This window comes from Staurois parvus, unplaced genomic scaffold, assembly GCF_062004578.1.
Source record: "Staurois parvus isolate SC_StPar_1 unplaced genomic scaffold, SC_StPar_1.0 ptg000168l, whole genome shotgun sequence".
Lineage (NCBI taxonomy): Eukaryota > Metazoa > Chordata > Amphibia > Anura > Ranidae > Staurois > Staurois parvus.
The window spans coordinates 6,193,400-6,217,065 of NW_028317964.1; the positions used below are offsets into that span (position 1 = coordinate 6,193,400).

The following is a 23,666-nucleotide window of genomic DNA, read 5'->3' on the forward strand; positions in this document are numbered from 1 at the left end:
ATATTGTCTTCCCAACCTTTTCAGCTAATAAATCACTCTTTGATTTGTTGGTATTCATTAATCTCAGACTTTTAGGGGGCTGTTTGCTTTTATGTGTAACACATCACCAAGTTCTGGAAGTTGTACAAATGTGGGCAAAGAAGCTAACTCTACTTGGCTTTGCTTTGGCTAAAGTGTTGAAAGGATGGAAGCACCAAACTAGCTTGTACAGTCCTATGAAAGCTTTTTTTTTTTTTTGCATCAGCCAATGTGTTTCAGGGGTTCAGCACTCCCCCTTCATCAAACAGATCATACAGATGCCTGGATTGATAAAGCTTTATGAAGGGGGAGTGCTGAGCCCCCAAAACACATTGGATGTTGCAAACAAAATTTTCCAAAGGACTGTATGAGCTAGTGTGGTGCTCCCATCCTTTCAATTCTTCTGAGGGTCCAACAGGAGACCATGGTTGCTGGTAAGCAGCCTCTAGGACCGCACACCACCCATCATGTTATAATATATCACCATAAGGTTTAGTGCTCCTATACCAAAAAAAATCTGCTTTGTTTTTGTTCCACAGTACTTTATTATTATTATTATTATACAGTATTTATAAAGCGCCAATAGTTCGCTCAGCGCTGTACATTACAAAGGGGGACAGAACATGTGACAGAACAATACCAATACAATGCAAAACATGAGGGGATTGAGGGCCCTGCTTTATGAACTTAAAGATTATGTAAACCCAACATTTCATATTCCTGTGTGCCTGCTGTACCATGTGTACCCTGTTCTCTTTGTATTGCTTCCTTTGTTTGAAATTGCCATTGTTACTGCCAGTCCCTTTGCTTTCCTAATAAAACTGATCACACTAAGCATGAGAGCACAGCATGGTCAGTTCTCTAGCTGGGAACATGCACTCCCCCCACTCAGCCATTCACTGGGAAGCTCAGTGTGCTGTTTCTCCTCCCTCACTTGTCTGTGCAGCTGAGGACAGAAGGTATGTAGTCCATTTTTAAAAAAGAGGGAAAAAAAGGTACTTATAATTTTTTTAATATCTGTACATAAATATTTTCCCTTTCATTTCTATGTTAAACTGAATGGGCTTTTTTACAAGGTAAGGGTTTACATATACTTTAATGAATGAACAGATCTTGCTGTTCCCTCAACCAGAGCCTAATTTTAATTATTTGCACCTTTCACAAGTATGTGTTATAGTACTCAGTGTAATTTAAAAATCCTGCCGTTTATTTTCATTTCACCTTCCTTCTTTTCTCTCGAGTCTCTTCCGTAGTTGTCAGTAAAAGAACAGGTATCCTTCTGTCTCCGTAGACATGTCTGCTGGCATGACTGCACCTTCTGCAATAACCTGTCTACCCCTAGACGAACACACTACTGAAATATCTGCAAATAACTTGAGTCCAAGAATAACTTTCACTTTGCCAAACAGTGTTTTTATTACCTACCATTTCACTGTGGAAACAATAAGTTGCACCTGCCACATAACTCAGCAAATGTTTGCAAATTCCCTCAGACCTATATTTGTACACTTCACGGTCCCATACTTTCGCCCTCAAGCAGATTGTCCATTTATACAAGCAGGACCAGATTAGTAGTCTGGCAGAAAAGAGAAGGGTTGGTGTATACAGGAGTGTCTGAGGGTTTATTTCAGCCTCTGCTAATGTCTCTATTTTAGTATGTTTTGTCCTAATGGGGGCAGCACAGTGGCTAAATGGTTAGCACTTCCACCTGGAAGTACTAGAGTTGTTGGTTCAAATCTCAACCATGGCACCACCTGCCTGGAGCTTGCATGTTCTCCCTGTAGCTTGCATGTTCTCCCTGTGCCTGCATGGGCTTCCTCCAGGTACTCCGGCTTCCTCCCACACTCCAAAGACATGCTGGTAGGTTCATTGGCTCATGTCCAAATTGGCCCTAGCCTGTATATGTATGAATGTCAGTTAGGGACCTCAGATTGTACACCCCTTGAGGGTTAGGGACTGATGTGAATGTACAATATATATGTATCTACAGTCAGGTCCATAAATATTGGGACATCAACACAATTCTAACATTTTTGGCTCTATACACCACCACAATGGATTTGAAATGAAACAAACAAGATGTGCTTTAACTGCAGACTGTCAGCTTTAATTTGAGGGTATTTACATCCAAATCAGGTGAACGGTGTAGGAATTACAACCGTTTGCATTTGTGCCTCCCACTTGTTAAGGGACCAAAAGTAATGGGACAATTGGCTTCTGAGCTGTTCCATGGCCAGGTGTGTGTTATTCCCTCATTATCCCAATTACAATGAGCAGATAAAAGGTCCAGAGTTCATTTCAAGTGTGCTATTTGCATTTGGAATCTGATGCTGTCAACTCTCAAGATGAGATCCAAAGAGCTGTCACTATCAGTGAAGCAAGCCATCATTAGGCTGAAAAAACAAAACAAACCCATCAGAGAAATAGCAAAAACATTAGAAGTGGCCAAAACAACTGTTTGGAACATTCTTAAAAAGAAAGAACGCACCGGTGAGCTCAGCAACACCAAAAGACCCGGAAGACCACGGAAAACAACTGTGGTGGATGACCAAAGAATTCTTTCCCTGGTGAAGAAAACACCCTTCACAACAGTTGGCCAGATCAAGAACACTCTCCAGGAGGTAGGTGTATGTGTGTCAAAGTCAGCAATCAAGAGAAGACTTCACCAGAGTGAATACAGAGGGTTCACCACAAGATGGAAACCATTGGTGAGCCTCAAAAACAGGAAGGCCAGATTAGAGTTTACCAAACAACATCTAAAAAAGCCTTCACAGTTCTGGAACAACATCCTATGGACAGATGAGACCAACATCAACTTGTACCAGAGTGATGGGAAGAGAAGAGTATGGAGAAGGAAAGGAACTGCTCATGATCCTAAGCATACCACCTCATCAGTGAAGCATGGTGGTGGTAGTGTCATGGCGTGGGCATGTATGGCTGCCAATGGAACTGCTTCTCTTGTATTTATTGATGATGTGACTGCTGACAAAAGCAGCCGGATGAATTCTGAAGTGTTTCGGGCAATATTATCTGCTCATATTCAGCCAAATGCTTCACAACTCATTGGACGCTTCACAGTGCAGATGGACAATGACCCAAAGCAGACTGCAAAAGCAACCAAAGAGTTTTTTAAGGTAAAGAAGTGGAATGTTATGCAATGGCCAAGTCAATCACCTGACCTGAATCCGATTGAGCATGCATTTTACTTGCTGAAGACAAAACTGAAGGTAAAATGCCCCAAGAACAAGCAGGAACTGAAGACAGTTGCAGTAGAGGCCTGGCAGAGCATCACCAGGGATGAAACCCAGCGTCTGGTGATGTCTATGCGTTCCACACTTCAGGCTGCAATTGACTGCAAAGGATTTGCAACCAAGTATTAAAAAGTGAAAGTTTGATATATAATTATTATTCTGTCCCATTATTTTTGGTCCCTTAACAAGTGGTAGGCACATATGCAAACTGTTGTAATTCCTACACCGTTCACCTGATTTGGATGTAAATACCCTCAAATTAAAGCTGATAGTCTGCAGTTAAAGCACATCTTGTTCTTTTCATTTCAAATCTATTGTGGTGGTGTATAGAGCCAAAAATGTTAGAATTGTGTTGATGTCCCAATATTTATGGACCTGACTGTATATGCGTAAATTGACAGCATTATATAAGTACCTGCAATAAATAAATAATAATACAATAACAAATATCAATATGGTGCTATAATGCTCTGTACTGCACCTAATTAAAAAAAGGTGCAAATTCAAAAACCCTTAGGCTTCAGGGGTGACAACGCACACATGTTAATGTGTCATTTACGTGGGACAACATGCCAATACAAAGAGCTGGCATTATTCACATTTGCTTATTATAACATGAACTCTAAATAGTTACAGGGATAACAGGACTTTAATGAGAATCAGAGATCTCTACCAAGCCCGATTTACTCTCGATGTCAGGGAAAGGATGAATCCTTATCCTAAGAATGGTCTTTGACTGATGTAATATAAAAAACAGGTGCAGCACTGAGATCAGAATGTCAAATATCAAATAAAGTGCAATGTCAAAAAGTGCAAAGGCAAAATTAAAATACATATAAACCAGCAAAAAAAAAAAACATACAGTAACTGTATCAAATAATATGTAAAGTGATATAAGCGCATGTAAAGTGACCATAAATCATGACATAAATGAGTCCATAAAGTGACAAAGTGATACCTATATATACTGTCACTCAATGCAATTGAAGATCCAGTAATATGACGTGATGTCACGACGTTGCAGCTAGGGAGGAGCTGCAACGTCGTGACGTCATACCGCCGAGGTCTTGTGCAGGTCCGGCGGCCACCTTTGGATACATTTATGGTCAGTGTCTTTCTCTATGTATACACCTGTATTGGAAGAAATAAATACCCTCTGAAGCAGTATTACACTATTTGGTATCCTTTCTTTGGGCTCTTTGTGAGCCTAACCACCCACAGAGCTGTGTAAGGAGGACGATAGAGGTACTGCTGTCCACTGATGATTCAGAGAGGGAACCCCAGACCAGGCTGAGCATATCCTTAAGAGGACCTCTGGTTGACCATTGAGAGTTTATATCTTTAACGTGTAATTTTATTGCGCATCTGGTGAGTGCGCAATTCTTCTATTTACCCAGCACATCACTATATTATTGGATATAGAGAGTCGATCACTATACTCTGAGATCATATTACTGGATCTTCAATTGCATCACTTTCCTATTTGGACATTGATTCATTATTATTGGCACTTTACTTAACACCATTGGTCACCTTGAGTGACAGTATATATAGGTATCACTTTGTCATTTTATGGACTCATTTATGTCATGATTTATGGTCACTTTACATACCACTTTACATATTATTTGATACAGTCATGTTTATTTTTTGCTGGTTTATATGTATTTTAATTTTGCCTTTGCACTTTCTGACTTCTTGCACTTTATTTGATATTTGACATTCTGATCTCAGCACTGCACCTGCTTTTTATATTACTGGTTGGAAGGTTTTTTGGTACCTTTTGGTGTCACAGCAGGTAAGGTATAGCGCTCACTTTCCCATTCTGTGTTCTTTGACTGATGGCATTAAGGAAAGGGGATCTATGAAGACTCCAAGCTTAATTATCACTATGCAAGTCCTGAAGCAGAAACAGAATAGATGAAGGTTGATGGCAGGGCTTGTGTACACAAACTTGGAAACAGAATTCCAAACAGAAGATAAACTTCAGTAGTAAATATTCTGTTTGATTAGCTATCTGCTTAGGTCTTTTGGTTATTTTTGGAGGACATTTTGGAAACATAAAGTTAGATTCCACCAAAATGTTTAATTTGCAGCAGAAACAGAAGCTTGACTATGTCACTATCATGTGCCTTGATGGGTAAAACTTGTTCTCTTTAGTACATATACTTTCCATAATAAAAGTGCTCTAATATTTCTATAAATGTCCACACACGACATGTGATTATAGACCCCTGTAAACATATAACCATATGTGTTATGTCATTGGAACTTTAGGCTACTGAAATAAAATTGGGGGACACACAGGATTTATGATGCAGAAGAGACATGCTTTGTCTCTTCTACATTAAAGCTACCTATCTGCCTGTACGCCCCTGTACAATGAGCCGCATATATGCAGCCTATTGTATAAATTCAGGCAATGCTGAATAGGAATGAACTCCTGCATGGGAGTGACGTCATCCCGCCAAGCCAATGACAGCGGCTGGTGATCGAGACCCAGAAGGGGTTGTTTTCAAAAACCTGGGTGCCTAACGTATGGCCCTAGTAAATTGTTTAGGTTATTTATTTCACACTACTCTTACGTTTTTATATGCCATCTCTTTTCTCTGTTTATGTTTTTGTTAAATTTACGGGGGCTTCAAGGATCACAAATGTGGAAGCATTGAGTTGTTAAAAAAGGCTGTCATCAGTAGAGATTTCTAGAAGTCTGATGTAATGTGCCTTCAGTCTATGACAGTCCCTGAAGCATGTCCCCAGCCTCCAACAACTCCTATATCATGTTCTCAATTTCTGACAGCCTCTTGTAGCATACCTACAGTCTCTGACCATCTGCTGTAGAATGCTTATAGTCTCAGACCATCTCCTGTTCCATGTCTGTAGTTTCTGATAGTTTTCTGTAACATTACATTCACCGAATATCATGTGTGGCCCTTTGGTGATGTCAGGGACCACACTTGAGGCCCCCTCTATCAAGTGAGTTAACTATCACTGTTCTAAGGTATCAGAGACCCTTCACTGTGCAAAGTGAATGCTCAGAGTTTGATATATAAGGAGAAGATATATTCATATTCCTCATCCAATCATGGGCAAGAAACAAATCCAGTATTTATTTACATTTCCCTTGCCCACGAACAAGTATGCAAAGTTAATACCGCTTCACTTGATCTACTAAGCTTAACGAACACTCACTTTGCAAAATCAACATTCTCTACTTGTTTAGTAGATCAACCTCAGGGTATCGAGATTATTTCATGGACTCAGTGGGTTGCATGTGTTTTTAATTTTTTTATTCAGAAGGCCGTGTTTTACTTGTTACCTATACTAGAAAATATATTTTTATTTAATCAATGTAATAATAATCCAACTCCAGCCAAAACATTTAAGTTTGTTTTGGATGGAGTGTTAAAGCAGGTTTTCACCTGCTGTGGGTGTTCCCCTTGGAGAGATTTACCATTGCTTCCCTTTTTATATGACACTAAACATTTGGATAGCAAGCCAGGACAAATCTGTCCAACAAGGAGACAAAAAGCCATAAAAAATGAAAAGAGATTATAACTCCTCTTTACTTCTTTTTGCTGTCTATTTGCCCTTTAAGGAGACTTCCCCCCTTACCTCAGTGTTCAGGTTATGGGTGTAATAAATAGACATGAGAAGAAATCTCCCCAACAGAGTTACAGAAACTAATAAAATTCAACAGGCTGTAAAACTTCCCAGCACTACACATAACTACAAAAATGTTTTTCGAGGGCATTGCGCTTGTATGTAGTCCGAACCCGCATTCAGAAGGAAGCTGTCATTACCAATCAAATCAGCTACGGCTGGGGCATTACCTGCTCCACAGCTGCATGTACACAAAAGTGTGGGAAGCTTGTGACAACAGTGACAGCATTCCTGTCCATTTGTATACATACAGCTGCAGGGCAGAGAATGCCCCGGCTGCAATTAATTGGGCGCCCCTGACAGCTTCCTTTGGAGTTCAGCCAAACATGATTTCAGACAATCCCAGACTCTACCTTAGTTTTGACTGCAGCTGGGTTTTTTGTTTTAATGTGACCAGGGCTGCTGTACCAATCACTCACTGTGTTCATTCAGGAAAGAAAGGGGCTGGTATATGTAACATATTACCAGACCCTTCCCGTACTCTACATCCTTCAGAATCTGATTGTGTGCTTGCAGCTGCCAGTGGTAAGGAGAAGAGAGCATTTGGAAGCACTGCAGGTGTGGGGGCACACAGGGGGGCCTAGGTAGCAGGGGGAAACATATGCTGCACAAGTAGAGTTATGGGTGTGAAGGGAGGGGTAATTACTGGAACTGATCCCCTTTATGGCTTTCTCTTTCAGCTGCTGCAGAAAAAGCCATACAGGGGATTGGTTCCAGTAACTCCCCCCCCCCCCCCCCCCCCGCGAGCTGATCACATCCCTGCCCACATCCGATTTACCCATCTGCATGGGCCCCTCTGCTGGACTGGGCACCATACAGGAGGACTGGTGGTACCCCCCTATCCACAGCCCTGAATGTGACTGTAAACCCTCACACTTACCCAGTGAAGTGACTGGCTGCAGGTAATACACAGAGATCAAACAGAGTTATGGGTGTGAAGGGAGGGGTAATTACTGGAACTGATCCCCTTTATGGCTTTCTCTTTCAGCTGCTGCAGAGAAAGCCATACAGGGGATTGGTTCCAGTAACTGCCCCCCCCCCCCCCGCAAGCTGATCACCATCCCTGCCCATATCCGATTTACCCATCTGCATGAGCCCCCTTGCTGGACTGGGCACCATACAGGAGGGCTGGTGGTACCCCCTTATCACCCCCTTATCCACAGCCCTGAATGTGACTGTAAACCCTCACACATACCCAGTGAAGTGACTGGCTTCAGGTAATACACGGAGATCAATTAAATCCTACTACATCAATTGTACCTGTTTATCTACAGTCTTCTTTCCCCAACATCCATTATCCCCTGTCATCTTTTTTCTCTTGGTGTCAGGAAAACTTGTCAGAATTGACTCATGCTTATAACAGAGGAGCAAAGCAGAATGGACAGAAATTACACTTAATGCTCTGGATTGAGACAAGCACTCACTATAGAGAGATATGCTTTGTTCATATTGCATGTCTAAGGTTTACAACCACTTTAAGTTTTAGAGTGGTGAAGAGTTCAAATTTTGTCAGGTTTTTATCTATATCTGAGAACCCATTGGTGAAGTTTTCTTTACTTCCAATCAGTGGTGTATTTAGGTTTTGTGCTGCCCTAGGCAACACAAAAATTGGGTGCCCACCCACCGAGAAAGCCTGACATTGACCAACAACACCCCTGCCCCCCCCCCCCCCATGATAGAAAGACACTCACCCTCACAGCTCCAGACATCCCCGGGAACGAGAGTCGGCTGTCCATACACCATCAAGTAGCCTGCAACCTCTGGTCCCCATGGTGCATGTGTCCCTTCTTCTGGGGGGCAGTGCTGTCCCCCTGAAAAATGCTGCCCTAGGCAAATGCCTTGTTTGCCTTGTGGTAAATACGCCCCTGCTTCCAATCACTGTGGCCCCTTTACAAGAGTTGTCACCTGGACAGGAAGGCACCACAAGAAAAACATTGCCAGAAGGTCTGACACTTCACTGCTCTATTAAAAATGTATTTGTTTTTTTCTGTGCACCAGTTGGAATGATTTTGCATCACTTCTTATCCTGACATGAACTAAGAGAAAATGTGCCTCATAGGGACCACAAGGTCAGGGGACCTTTAATGTGTTGATGAGAAGGAATTTGGAATCATGAGCACTATTTAGAGGGGCAAGGCCAAAGTGCATGAGATTAGAAGACGTGGAAGTGTCTTTTATCCTGTATGATGTTTTATTGAACATCTAACCATATCCCAAAGCACAGAGAGCAGGGGAAGATAACTCTTGTAAGAAAACAGTGTTTTGGCAGACAGACCGATGTATTGGCTGATTAGCCTCTGGGAAGTGACCACCATGCTCAGGAACACAGAGATTGTAAATACTTGCTTAAAAAGGCCATAAAAATCTCACAGAGCCTCCAATCCTTCTCTACTCTATCCAAAACAAAATAAAAATATTTTGGCTGGAGATGAGATTTAAAATAGTATGCCATGAAAAATGTCTATACAATCAATTTTGTAATTAATTGTTATTAAATCTTAACTCTGCTTGGAAAAAATCCTCTCATTTTGGGGGCTGCCCCTGCATTGCAGAGTTAATTGTTTGTTTAGGTCTAGGGAACCAGAGACAGCAGTTTTACTTACCAGATGCTGCTCTCCCACAAGTTCACTACAGATTGTAAGACCAGTCTCTGCAGCCCCTTCTCCCCAATGCCGTGGTGGTTGGATGCCCTTGGACATCATTAAGACCAATGCAGAGCCCATAGCCCTGCACTGGATGTGGAGAGCCACTGCTGGAGCATAAAGAAAACCACCAGCTGCCAGAGACGTGGCCCCCAAGACCTAAATGAGCATTTATTCTTTGCAGTTCAGAGGTAGCCCCACTTTCGTTCCTCTTTATATTACTTTTCCATTTTAATCTGATGATGTTGCAGTTTTCTAAAATGCTCAAAAAATTAAAAGCAATATGATAAATCCAGAAATGTAATTTTCTGTTTCTGTTATTGGCTCACTGATTTTTTTCAGACAAGTAAAATTTTAAGCATCCTCTGCTCTAGGTATTTCATTTTTTGGGGGGTGAAATACTCCCTAAGCGTTAACTTGTAAACAGATGCAGACCCTGCAACTTTCCACATCACAATACTGAACGTGCACTATTTAGTTATAATGAACCAGACCTTCCCATTCAGAAATCAGTCATGAAAGGACATAGTGGAACAGCTTTGTCAGAACAAGAAAAGGTAAAAATCTAAAAATCTGCTACAAAGCTTGTTAAAATCTCTGTAATGTGCACAATCATCCAGAGGGGAGTGCTTTTTTTTCTCAACATAAGTAGCTGAACCCCAGGGTAAAAAAAAAAAAGCTCTTGCAGTCCAACTCCCCCCTTCCCCCACCGCAAGGGTGAAATGCTCCTTAAAGCTGAAGTCCAGGTTTGGTAAAAAAAAAAACAAATACCTTGCATTGGGGTTTTCATTGTGCTGCAAGGGTTGAATGGTCATTATTATTATTTCCAGGGCTAGCCATAGCGGTCATATTACTTACTGTACTCCCTGCTCAAACCAGCTTCAGCACTGTCCTCTTCTCCTTGGCAGTCTGGGCTGTGGGCAGTCCCTCAGCATCATCAAATACAATACAGGGCATTGTATGTGGAAGAGTGCCTGTGACTGTGGCTAAGAGTGCCTGTGACTGTGGCTAAGAGTGCCTTTGGAGGAGCAGCAGTACTGGACCAGCATGGATGGAGGAAACCTGCTGGAGCCAGGAATAGGGTATTACTCTTTATTCATTTAAGCCCTGCAGTGTGGGATCCCCAACACGGAGCAGTGTTTTTTTTCCAGCCCAGAGTTCAGTTTTAACCAAAGTGGAATTTCCCTTTAAATATCAAAGAAGCCAGATGAGAAAGTACTAACAGAGGTACAGTATATCTACAGTCAGGTCCATAAATATTGGGACATCGACACAATTCTAACATTTTTGGCTCTATACACCACCACAATGGATTTGAAATGAAACAAACAAGATGTGCTTTAACTGAAGACTGTCAGCTTTAATTTGAGGGTATTTACATCCAAATCAGGTGAACGGTGTAGGAATTACAACAGTTTGCATATGTGCCTCCCACTTTTTAAGGGACCAAAAGTAATGGGACAGAATAATAATCATAAATCAAACTTTCACTTTTTAATACTTGGTTGCAAATCCTTTGCAGTCAATTACAGCCTGAAGTCTGGAACGCATAGACATCACCAGACGCTGGATTTCATCCCTGGTGATGCTCTGCCAGGCCTCTACTGTAACTGTCTTCAGTTCCTGCTTGTTCTTGGGGCATTTTCCCTTCAGTTTTGTCTTCAGCAAGTGAAATGCATGCTCAATCGGATTCAGGTCAGGTGATTGACTTGGCCATAGCATAACATTCCACTTCTTTCTCCTAAAAAACTCTTTGGTTGCTTTTGCAGTATGCTTTGGGTCATTGTCCATCTGCACTGTGAAGCGGCGTCCAATGAGTTCTGAAGCATTTGGCTGAATATGAGCAGATAATATTGCCCGAAACACTTCACAATTCATCCTGCTGCTTTTGTCAGCAGTCACATCATCAATAAATACAAGAGAACCAGTTCCATTGGCAGCCATACATGCCCACGCCATGACACTACCACCACCATGCTTCACTGATGAGGTGGTATGCTTAGGATCATGAGCAGTTCCTTTCCTTCTCCATACTCTTCTCTTCCCATCACTCTGGTACAAGTTGATCTTGGTCTCATCTGTCCATAGAATGTTGTTCCAGAACTGTGAAGGCTTTGTTAGATGTCGTTTGGAAAACTCTTATCTGGCCTTCCTGTTTTTGATGCTCACCAATGGTTTACATCTTGTGGTGAACCCTCTGTATTCACTCTGGTGAAGTCTTCTCTTGATTGTTGACTTTGACACACATACACCTACCTCCTGGAGAGTGTTCTTGATCTGGCCAACTGTTGTGAAGGGTGTTTTCTTCACCAGGGAAAGAATTCTTCGATCATCCACCACAGTTGTTTTCCGTGGTCTTCCGGGTCTTTTGGTGTTGCTGAGCTCACCGGTGCGTTCCTTCTTTTTAAGAATGTTCCAAACAGTTGTTTTGGCCACGCCTAATGTTTTTTCTATCTCTCGGATGGGTTTGTTTTGTTTTTTCAGCCTAATGATGGCTTGCTTCACTGATAGTGACAGCTCTTTGGATCTCATCTTGAGAGTTGACATCAACAGATTCCAAATGCAAACAGCACACTTGAAATGAACTCTGGACCTTTTATCTGCTCATTGTAATTGGGATAATGAGTGAATAACACACACCTGGGAATGGAATAGCTGAGAAGCCAATTGTCCCATTACTTTTGGTCCCTTAACAAGTGGGAGGCACATATGCAAACTGTTGTAATTCCTACACCGTTCACCTGATTTGGATGTAAATACCCTCAAATTAAAGCTGACAGTCTTCAATTAAAGCACATCTTGTTTGTTTCATTTCAAATCCATTGTGGTGGTGTATAGAGCCAAAAATGTTAGAATTGTGTCGATGTCCCAATATTTATGGACCTGACTGTAAGTACCACTAATTCAAGGCATCCTATCAACACTGTAAAGAGAACAGTACATAACATGGGATGACAAATACATTTGCTGGGGGCTATCTGTGTTTTGCAAAGGGCTTTCAATCAAAATGAATAGCTTGTGTCAGCACATTGTATATTTTCCTCCATTCCATGTTATGAGTGAGTGTAAATAAATCAGCATCTGCATGCTCTAGCACCTTATGTGCTATTCAGAAAATGTTAATAGACCGCTGTGCTACCTTCCAAAGATGTTTGAACTGAAAACACAAGGGATGATTTGGAAATTCCACAGGGTAACAAACAGGCGGTGAATGGCAGGACTGCTGATATTTATCAATTCCCTTAATCACTTTCCTGACATCTCTTATGGTAACTTTAGGAGTTAAACTCCTTGAAGGAAGGCTAGCTCCATCTGAAGGGCACACTCCAGAACTTCAGAACTTCTACAGCTGCTGCACAAGCAATGGGCAATGGGCTCTGCCATTGTACTGGCAATATTTACTTCTTCCATACCTGATGATCAATATTCACACAGCTGGTCAAGGATCCAAACTACAAGCACAAAATAAACTGCAATCCTAAAGAATCCATAAACATTTATTTTTCTATTCAGTAAATTATTAAAGTATAAATCTGCACAAGCAATGGGCAAGCAGTTCTGCCATGCACTGGCTCTATTTAACCTCTTCCATACCAGATGATCAATAGTTACACAGCTGGCTAAGGATCCAAACTACAAGTACAAAATAAACTGAAACCCCAAAAACATAAACAGTCAATTTTTAAGTAGTTATTACACTGAAATCTGCACAGGCAATGAGATCTGCCATGCACTGGTTCAATTAACCTCTTCTATGACAGATGATCAATAGTTACATTGCTGCTTGAGAATCCAAACTGCAAGCACAAAATAAATTGAAACCTCAAAGATATAAATACTGTATTTATATTCCACTTTCAGTAAAAAGTTCACAGGCTGCAAATCTGCACAAGCAATGGGCAACCAGCTCTGCCATGCACTGGCTCTATTAACCCCTTCCATACTGAATGACCAATGCAGCTGGTCAAAGATCCCAAACTACTAGCACAAAATAAACTGCAATCCTAAAGATGTTAATTATATTAGGGATTTATTATATTTTTATTACCTTTTCAGTAGTTATTAAACTGTATATCCGCACAAGCAATGGGCAAGCAGCTCTGCCATGCACTGGCTCTATTAACCCCTTCCATACTAGATGATCAGTGCAGCTGGTCAAAGATCCCAAACTACTAGCACAAAATAATCTGCAATCCTAAAGATGATATTTATATTAGGAATTTATTATATTTATATAACTTTTTCAGTAAACAGCAAAACTGTATATCTGCACATGCAATGGTCAATGGGCACTGCCTCTATTAACCTCTTCTATACCAGATGATTAAGAGTCACACAACTATTCGAGGATCCAAACTACAAGCACAACAACTGAATCCCCAAATACATAAACAGTTATATCCTGTTTTAAGTAATAGTTATTAAACTTTAAGTCTGCACAAGCAATGGGCAAGGAACTCTGCCATGCACTGGCTCCATTAACCTCTTCCATACCAGATGATCAGTATAGCTGGTCAAGGATCCCGGACTACAAGCACAAAATAAACTGCAACTCCACAGCCATCCATATTTATATTGCATGTTCATTAAAAGGGTATTAAACTGTAAATCTAAGCAAGCAATGAGGAAGGGGTTCTGCCATGCACTGGCTCCATTAACCCCTTACACACCAGATGATCAATAGTTATACAGCCTGTCAAGAAACCAAACTACAAGCACAGACTAAACTGCAACCCTAAGGACATAACTATATATATTCCATTACAATTAATAGTTATTAAACTGTAAATCTGAGCAAGCAATGGGCAAGGGGATCTGTCATGCACTGGCTCTCTTAACCTCTTCCATACCAGATGATTATTATTCACACAGCTGGTCAATGATCCAAACTACAAGCACAAAGTAAACTGAAACCCCGAAGACATAAATATTTACATTCCATTTTAAGCAAATAGTTATACTGTAAATTATATTTATAAACAGTTGCTAGATAAAAGAAACAATGTATCTGTCCTAAGTGCATAAGCAATGTTGCAAAGCTGGATCAGAGTCATGTGACATCCTAAAGTTTGCAGTGACAGATCATGACAGCTCACCTTCCTAGAACTTGCTCCCAGGTCTACTCCACATCAATCTTTATGGATCAGTTGAATGGGAAAGACAATGTCCAGAAAATGTGCACAGAGTTGACATAGATTGTTCAGATCTTCATGACCTCTTGTGATCCCCCTGAGTCTGGCAGAGAGGAGAGGGCACCATGATGAGGATGATGAGTGTGTGGCTTTTCTGTAACCCACAGCAGGAGACCTGATCAGCTCCTGGAATACAGCTGAGAGCTACCTCCCCAATGCACCAGTCAAGAGGCTGAATGAAAATGCAACAGGTCTGTAAGAAGTGTCAGAGCAAGAGCAGACAACCGCCGGCTGGCACCACCTACTGGGCGTCCTGGGGAAGCGCAGGGAGGCACTGCTTTAAGGGTTCCCCATGGAAAAGGAACTGAGAGCAGACAGACATACTCCTGTAATACAGTAGCTGAAGCCAAAATAAGAAAAAAAAAGGCAGGGTTCCTGGTAGCTCTTAGACTTTAAGAGGCCCAGGGGCAACTTGATCTGAAGGATTTCCATCTTAGCTTCTTTACATTTTTCCATTTTAACCTCTAGCTGACAGAAGGGGCAGCACAAAATGAATCCCAGGTAATACACTTTATATAATGAATATTGGATACTGGGACAAAATAACTCAAGAGAACGCTCTCCGCTTACCTAACCTAATCCATATTTACCTAAGTAAGCATGTATTATTTTACATTATTGTTTTATTTTTATTATAATTGTTATTTATTTTTTTTAATCCTTTTTGTCTGTACCTTTTTGGCAACAGAGGCAGGGCATGTGTAAGCATTATTACTGCAATAATTTCTAAAAGAAGGAATATGTTTATCTGGTTTGACTCAATCCTGGACTTTTTTCTGCAACAGAAATACCTAATCCTTTTACATTAAATTGCATTGTAACTGTACTGTCTCCATTTATGGTGTTTAAATTTTAAACCTTTATTTTTTTATTATCATGATTACTTTATTTTAATTACTTTTTTATTACTTTTATTTTTCTTGCACCTTTTTGGCAACAGAGGCAGGGCATTAAGCATTATTACCATGATTTCGAAAAGGAGTATAAGTTTAGATAATGTGCATCATTCATGGACTTCTTTTTTTCTGCAAACACACAGAAATACCTAACTCTCTTGTATTAAACTGTGATGTAGCTGTACTGTCTCCATTTACTGTTTTTTTTTTTACGTTTTTTACATTATTACTTTATTATTTTTACTTTATTTTATTTACTTTTTATTACTTTTATTTTTCCTTCTCCTTTTTTTGGAAACAGAGGCATTAATACCACAATGATTTCTTAAAGAAGAAGTATAAGTTTAGCTAGTGTGAATCATTCATGGACTTTGTAAAGTGCCATGCAAACAGTTGGCATAACACAAATCCATACATCGCAATGTTTTGAGAAGGGAAAAACATTAAAACACAAAAGTTTATGTCTATTATCACGTCACAGCTATTCCATGTGTATAAATTTCTCAAGGGATAGCATGTTGTTTAAAGGGGAACTAAACTTGACAAGATATTCACCACCACCTTTCAGTGTTTCAATGGTTACATATCTCACTGGGTATTCTCATCTTCTTCCCAGGCTAATTCTGGGTGCTGGTTTTTGGCCTCTTGATTGGTTGGGGTGGCGTATGATAGATCCTGCACATTCCCTTGGGAATTTGAAACGCATGCTGAGCTGGACATGAGCAGCTCACTGTGTATCCTGCTGGAAAATGAAGTCAGCATCCCCATAAAGCTCGTCTGCGGAAGGAAGCATGAAGAGCTCCAAAATCTCCTGGTAGATGGCTGCGTTGACCCTGGACTTAATGAAGCACAGTGGACCAACACCAGCAGATGACATGGCTCTCCAAATCAACACAGACTGTGGAAACTTCACACTGGACTTCAAGCATCTTGCAGTGTGTGCCTCTCCATTCTTCCTCCATACTCTGGGTCTTTGGTTTCCAAATGAGATGCAAAAGTTGCTCTCATCAGGAAAGAGGACTTTGGACCACTGAGCAACAGACCAGGTCTGTTTTTCTTTAGCCCAGGTAAGACGTTTCTGACGTTTGTTGTTTGGGAGCGGCTTGACAAGAGGAATACAACATTTGAAGCCCATGTCTAGGAACCGTCTGTGTGTGGTGGCTCTTGATGCACTAACTCCAGCCTCAGTCCACTCCTTGTGAAAGTCGCCAACACTTTTGAATGGCCTTTTCCTGACAATCCTCTCCAGGCTGCGGTCATACTTGCTGCTTGCGCACCTTTTTCTTCCACACTTTTCCCTTCCACATAACTTTCTATTAATGTGCTTTGATACAGCACTTTGGGAACATCCAGCTTGTTTTGCAATTACCTTTTGAGGCTTTCCCTCCTTATGGAGAGTGTCAATGATGGTTTTCTGCACAACTGTCAGGTCAGTAGTCTTTCCCATGATTGTGATTCCTACTGAACCAGACTGAGAGACCATTTAAAGGCTCAGGAACCCTTTGCAGGTGATATGGCTTAATTAGCTGATTAGAGTGGGACACTTTGAGCCAAGAATATTGCACCTTTTCACAATATTCTCATTTTCTGAGATTGTGGATTTGGGGTTTTCATAAGCTGTAAGCCATAATCATCACAATTATGACAAATCACGACTTGAACTATCTTGCTTTGCATGTAATGAATCTATCTCATATATTAGTTTCACCTTTTAAGTTGCATTACTGAAATAAATTAACTTTTGCACAATATTCTAATTTTTGGAGTTTCACCTGTATATATATATATATATATGAGGGTGAGTCAAATATTATCTGCACTCTGGCTGTAGAATTTATTTTGATTAACTTTTAGAAAAGACAAATACATAATTTTTCCACATAGTCTCCTTGATTTTCTGGTACAATCATTTTTATGAGTTTTTTTCTGTTTAGTTTTTAAAGGATAACAAAATACAAACAGTCAGAGAATAAGGTCCCTCACAGGGGACCAAGGTCAAATGTACAATACAAAACCAACACATAAACAGGTCAACAAATAGTGCACCAACATAGGGCAATATATCCCAGATTGTAAATGGCCAAAGGCAACAAAACCAGGTAGAGGGCTATGGGGAAAGCAATAAGTAACTTAAAAAAACAAACCAAAAAAATAACAAAGGGGGGGAGGGAAAGACAACAGAGCAGAAAGTCAAGGAGAAAAAAGTGCAGTTAGAAGAGAAGTAATGAAAGAAAAGTTAGAAACAAGTGAACCTGTAGGCAAGAGTCTCCCCTAGTAGCAGCAAGAACCCAAACTGGATTCAGGAAGCGAGGGGTGGGCATACGACCACCAAAGATTCCATATTTTCAGGAACCTAGGGTGAGAATCATTGAGGTCACTCGACATTTTCTCATGAACCATGAGAGTGGTCATAATATTCCTCACTTCAGCAATTTGAAAAGCTGGTTTCTTTCAGGCCCTAGCAATGGCCCTTTCAGCTGCTATAAAGAGATATGTGGCTAGTTCCTGCTGATGGGACAGGAGACCAGGAAGCGGGCAATGGAGAAGCGCATGGCGAGGGTCTCTACAGAAGGTAGAGTGAAAAAGGGGTGATAGAAGGTCATAGACTCATGGGCACGTGCACCATACATGTAGCTCATCTCTGCGAGATCCACATCCTCTAAAACATCGATCTTCACAAGACGGTTTGCGAGGGCTTTAAGAGCCGCGACCCAGTACTATCAGAGAAGGACCTTATATTCTGCCTCCAAAGTGATGGTGTTGAATGAACATTTGGCCATGGCCAACCAGGCTCTACTCCAGACCTCCGGGGTTAAGCAGACAGCGAGATCACGTTCCCATTTTAAAACATAATGGGAGCCAGGGGGATATTCCATGAGAAGGTGTGAATGGATTAAAGAAATGATACTGCGGGCACCAGGAGAGTGCTGAAAAACATGCTCGAATCTCTTTGCTTTTCAATACACTTTGTCTATCTGTCAAGCTTTCATATTCCCTCATTAAAAAATGGTTTAGGCTGAGCCGGGAACCAAAAATCCACTGATTATTTTTTAGGCAGAACCAGGGCTGATTTGCAAATGATTTGCCACATAATCCACTGTCACACGTCTATTCAACAGAATCATTTCACATTTATGCTCAATGTTGTCATCTGCCATGGACTGGCATCTGGCTCCTTTTGATGGCTAACACTAGTGCGACCTTCCTTGAACTTCTCTATCCATTCATACATACTTCTTTGCGACAAAACACTTTTTACATATCTACACAAAGTACACCCTCAAACAACAAAAAGGAATCACTGCACGCTGCAAATCACGAGTGGGGCATCCATGTTTTCTCGCACTGCAGTTAAAAATGAACTTATGTGACACATACACACCTGCACAGCAGAGACTGGGGAGAGAGTAGCCTTGAACAGAAAGCGCTGATAAGACAGTGCGGCCAACGGAAGTTTTAATATAATCGAAGTGCAGATAATTTTTAACTCACCCACATATATATATATATATATATATATATATATATATATAGTATATTCACTTCAGCAGTGTAAGATTTTACCGCATTGATGACCAAGCCATTTTTTGCTATTAGGCACTGTTACTTTTAATGCCAATTGCATGGTCATGCGACGCTATTGTCAGGGATCGCGGCTCCATGGTCCACGATCGCGGCTCTGTCCCCCGCGCATGCGCATTGGCGGCAGATCGCGCCGGGACACAGGCACTAGGTCCCGGCGAGCCGCGGCTGACAGGACGCCGCGCATGCGCAGTAGGAGCCGCGGGCGCGCCTCAGGCGTCCAATGACAGCCGGGGGCGCGTCCTAGCCGGCCAATGACAGTGCAGGGCGCACTATTTAAAGATGCCCTGCACTGTCACAGATTGCCGCAAGGTCTTCCTGTGATCCTGAGTTCCTGCACCCGTCTAGTGACCCTGATTGACCCTGACTACGCTGCCTGCCCCTGTGATTGACCCGGATTGCCCTGACTATTCTGCCTGCTCCTGTGATTGACCCGGATTGTCCTGACTACTCTGCCTGCTCCTGCGTTTGACCCGGATTGCCCTGACCATTCTACGGATTGACTTCCCTGCTGACCCTGCGTGTGACCCGACTACTCTTCGCCTACCGATTCTGTACCCCGCTTACCCTCATGGGCCCACGATCCGTTACTACCCTGCTGGGGCCGCCATCCTCTTCATATCTGGCTCTCCCGGTACCTGTCCCCAAAGGTCTCCTCTGCCACTGGTGGGCCTGCTCGGAGGTCGTGACCTGGCCCGGGACTGTTTCAAGTCCATCCCCACCATCAGGGGCCCTGGTGAAAGCACAGCCCGGGCTTAGACCCCACGCTCTGAGTAGGTCTGTCAGTTGGCAGCCTAAGGCACCACCTGGCGGATCATAACAGTACCTTGCGGCCATGACAGAGCCAGGAAGTGGACCGGCATCCCTAGAGGATATTTGTCAGCACCTGGCAACCTTGACCCAGGCTTTCCAGAACTTCCACAGTCGCTGCGCCCGACTGGAGGACCGCATGGAGTCATTAGCTCCCCTGACTCCCCCTGCTCAGAGTCCTCCACCTGCAGAACCTCCCGCTAACCCGGTATCCGGAGCGGTTGCCACACCCCTAGCTCCTGAACCCCGCGTTCCTCTGCCGGAATGATTCCGTGGTGACCGGAGCCGCTTCCAAGCCTTCCAGAACGCTTGCACCCTGTACTTCGACTTACAGCCCCGCACGTTCACCACCGAGACCGTCAAGGTGGGGTTTATAGTCTCCCTCCTTCAGGATGAGCCCCAGGATTGGGCTCACCGTCTGATGGAGAAGCACGACCCCCATCTTGACTCCGTGACCGAGTTCTTTCGGGCCATGGCCGTTTTGTATGACGACCCTCAGCGGGCTGCTTCCGCAGAGGCTACTCTATACTCTCTGCGGCAGGGCCGCCGGACAGCCGAAGAATACGCGTCCGATTTTAGGCGTTGCATGGGAGACACCAGATGGAACGATGCGGCCTTATGTCACCAGTTCCGCATCGGGCTGTCTAAGTCTCTCAAAGACGAACTAGCACGAGTAGGCCTACCTGACTCCCTGGAAAAACTGATTGAGTTGGCCATTCAAATTGACCGTAGACTAAGGGAACGTCGGCTGGAAAGGAGCAGCCAGGGTCAAAGGGTGGCATGGATTCCATCCAGAGATACAGCTCCAACCCCAGGGAACCATCCGCGAAGCACGGAAACAGGGGACAACCCGGAACCCATGCAACTGGGATTGGCCCGTTCCCACTTATTGGTCGAGGAACGTCAGAGGAGACTATCACAGAGCCTATGTCTGTACTGTGGGGAAGCTGGTCATCAGGTGCGCTCCTGTCCTGCTAAAATGAGTAAGTCCACGCCGGTTTCTTTTACTTTACCTGCAGGAAGGGATGATCAGTCGAGTTACCTGGCCATTCCTGTGTCTTTACAGCTCCCCGGAGGAACATTGTCGGTGACCGTAATCGTTGACTCAGGAGCCTGTAGTTGCTTCATCGATCTGGCTTTTGCCCACCGGCAAAAAATCCCTCTCCAGACCAAAGAAAGGGGGTTCAACATCTTCTTGGCAGATGGGTCCCGTATAAAATCAGGGGTGGTGGACCAGGAGACACCACCCATTTTCACCACAATGGCAGACCATCACCAGGAGTTCCTCCGTTTGGATGCCATCGCATCCCCCCTTTTTCCAGTCATTCTGGGGCTCCCTTGGCTGAGGGCCCATAACCCCCAGATTGACTGGGAAAAGGGAACAATTCAATTTCGCTCACCTTATTGTTTGAGTCACTGCCATGTCACAGGATCCGTGGTTCCCCGGTTCCTCCTGTGCTTGGATGGCGACACCAATCTATCCCAGGTTATTCCTCCGGCCTACCATGACTTCTTAGACGTCTTTAGTAAGCGAGGAGCTGACGTTCTCCCTCCGCACCGTTCCTACGACTGCCCCATAGACCTCCTACCCGGATCTGAAATCTCATTCGGCCATATCTTTCCCTTGTCCGAAACAGAATCGGGAGTGCTGAGGGAATACATTGACGAAAACCTTCGGAAGGGATTTATTCGTCCATCCACATCCCCAGCCGGGGCCGGGTTATTCTTCGTAGAGAAGAAGGACAAATCGTTACGGCCCTGCATAGACTACCGTGACCTGAACAAAATAACGGTAAAGAATCGTTATCCCTTACCCCTAGTCCCCGAGCTCCTCCAGAGATTGAGATCGGCAACGATATTTACTAAATTAGACCTGCGGGGGGCCTATAACCTTGTCCGTATCAGGGAGGGGGATGAGTGGAAGACGGCGTTCCGTACGAGATTCGGTCACTATGAATATTTGGTGATGCCGTTCGGGCTCTGTAACGCTCCGGCGACCTTTCAGCACTTTATCAACGATGTTTTTCGTGATTTTCTCGATATTTTCGTGGTAGTTTATTTGGATGACATCCTAATTTTTTCCCCCTCACTGGAGGTTCATCGGGGTCACGTGATACGGGTATTAGAACGGTTGCGTCAACACGGGCTATACGCGAAGGCAGAAAAGTGCTGTTTCGAACAGCACGAAATCACGTTCTTGGGACTGGTTCTCTCTTCCGCGGTGGTCGCGATGGATCCCCAGAAAGTCACGGCGATCTTAGATTGGCCAATACCCGCCGACAAAAAGGGGGTACAGCGTTTCATCGGTTTTTCTAACTTTTACAGGAAGTTTATTAGGAACGTCTCCGGTCTGGTCTCCCCGATCACGCAACTGACGAAACAAGGGGTCCGCTTTAAGTGGACTCCCGAAGCGCAGACGGCATTCGAAAAGCTCAAAGAATTGTTCACCTCTGCTCCCATTCTCTGCCATCCAGATTCTTCTCTCCCATATGTTTTGGAAGTGGACGCCTCCGAAAATGCGGTAGGAGCGGTTTTGTCCCAAAGGAATGGTACCAAGGAACTACTGCACCCTGTGGCGTTCTTCTCCAGGAAGTTGACACCAGCGGAACGTAACTATGACATTGGAGATCGGGAGCTCCTGGCCATTAAAACTGCTCTTGAAGAATGGAGGTATTTACTGGAAGGAGCCACGCACCCAATTCTAATATTCACAGATCACAAAAACCTTGAATATTTAAGAACGGCAAAACGACTGAGACCTCGCCAAGCGAGATGGGCTCTTTTCTTTTCTCGATTCTCATTCCATATAACGTACCGACCCGGTACTAAGAACACTAAACCAGACGCTCTGTCCCGCATGTTTGAGGACCCCGACGACGCTGTGGTACCTGACACCATCTTACCTTCTGGGAGTTTCCTCGCTCTACAAACGGAACTTCGCTCCCAGCTTCTCGATGCTTCTGTAGGACTACCAGTTCCGTCTGGGTCACCCCTCCAGAGCCATGGTGGGCTATTTTGGAAGGAAGACCGGATCATGGTCCCAGAAGAAGTGCGAACCTTGGTCCTAGGGCACTGCCACGACCATCCAATGGCGGGCCACTTCGGGGTAACGAAAACTCTGGATCTACTACGGCGCTCGTTCTGGTGGCCAGACATGATCAAGGATTGTGAGCATTACGTCCGAACTTGTCCCACCTGTCAAAGGAACAAGCCCCCCAGGAGCAGGGCATGGGGATTGTTACGTCCATTACCCATACCCAAGCGGGCCTGGCAAATGATAGCCATGGATTTCGTGGTCGAACTTCCACCATCCCAGGGCTACACTGCAATAATGGTGATTGTCGACCGCTTCTCAAAGATGGCACATTTCGTGCCCCTGGAGAAGACCCCATCAGCACCGGAAACGGCACGGATCTTCATCAAGGAAGTGGTGAGGCTTCATGGGGTTCCCGAAGATATAGTGTCAGATCGGGGGGTCCAATTCACCTCCAGGTTCTGGAACGCCTTATGTAAATCGCTGGGAATCAAGCTGTCGCTTTCATCCGTCTACCATCCACAGACCAACGGCCAAACTGAGAGGACCAACCAGATGCTGGAACAGTACTTACGGTG

The 23,666-nt window shown here is 43.4% G+C and overlaps 1 protein-coding gene across 1 annotated transcript in view; it reads right to left on the bottom strand.

Annotated features, from left to right (window-relative positions):
* ADAMTSL3 (ADAMTS like 3) overlaps positions 1–14,929 on the bottom strand; it is a 670,777-nt gene extending 655,848 nt beyond the window's left edge. Inside the window, exon 1 of the mRNA XM_089676419.1 lies at positions 14,671–14,929. The gene's annotated coding sequence lies outside the window, so the exon portion shown is untranslated. The remainder of the gene's footprint in view (positions 1–14,670) is intronic.
* Between the last annotated feature and the right edge of the window lie 8,737 nt (positions 14,930–23,666).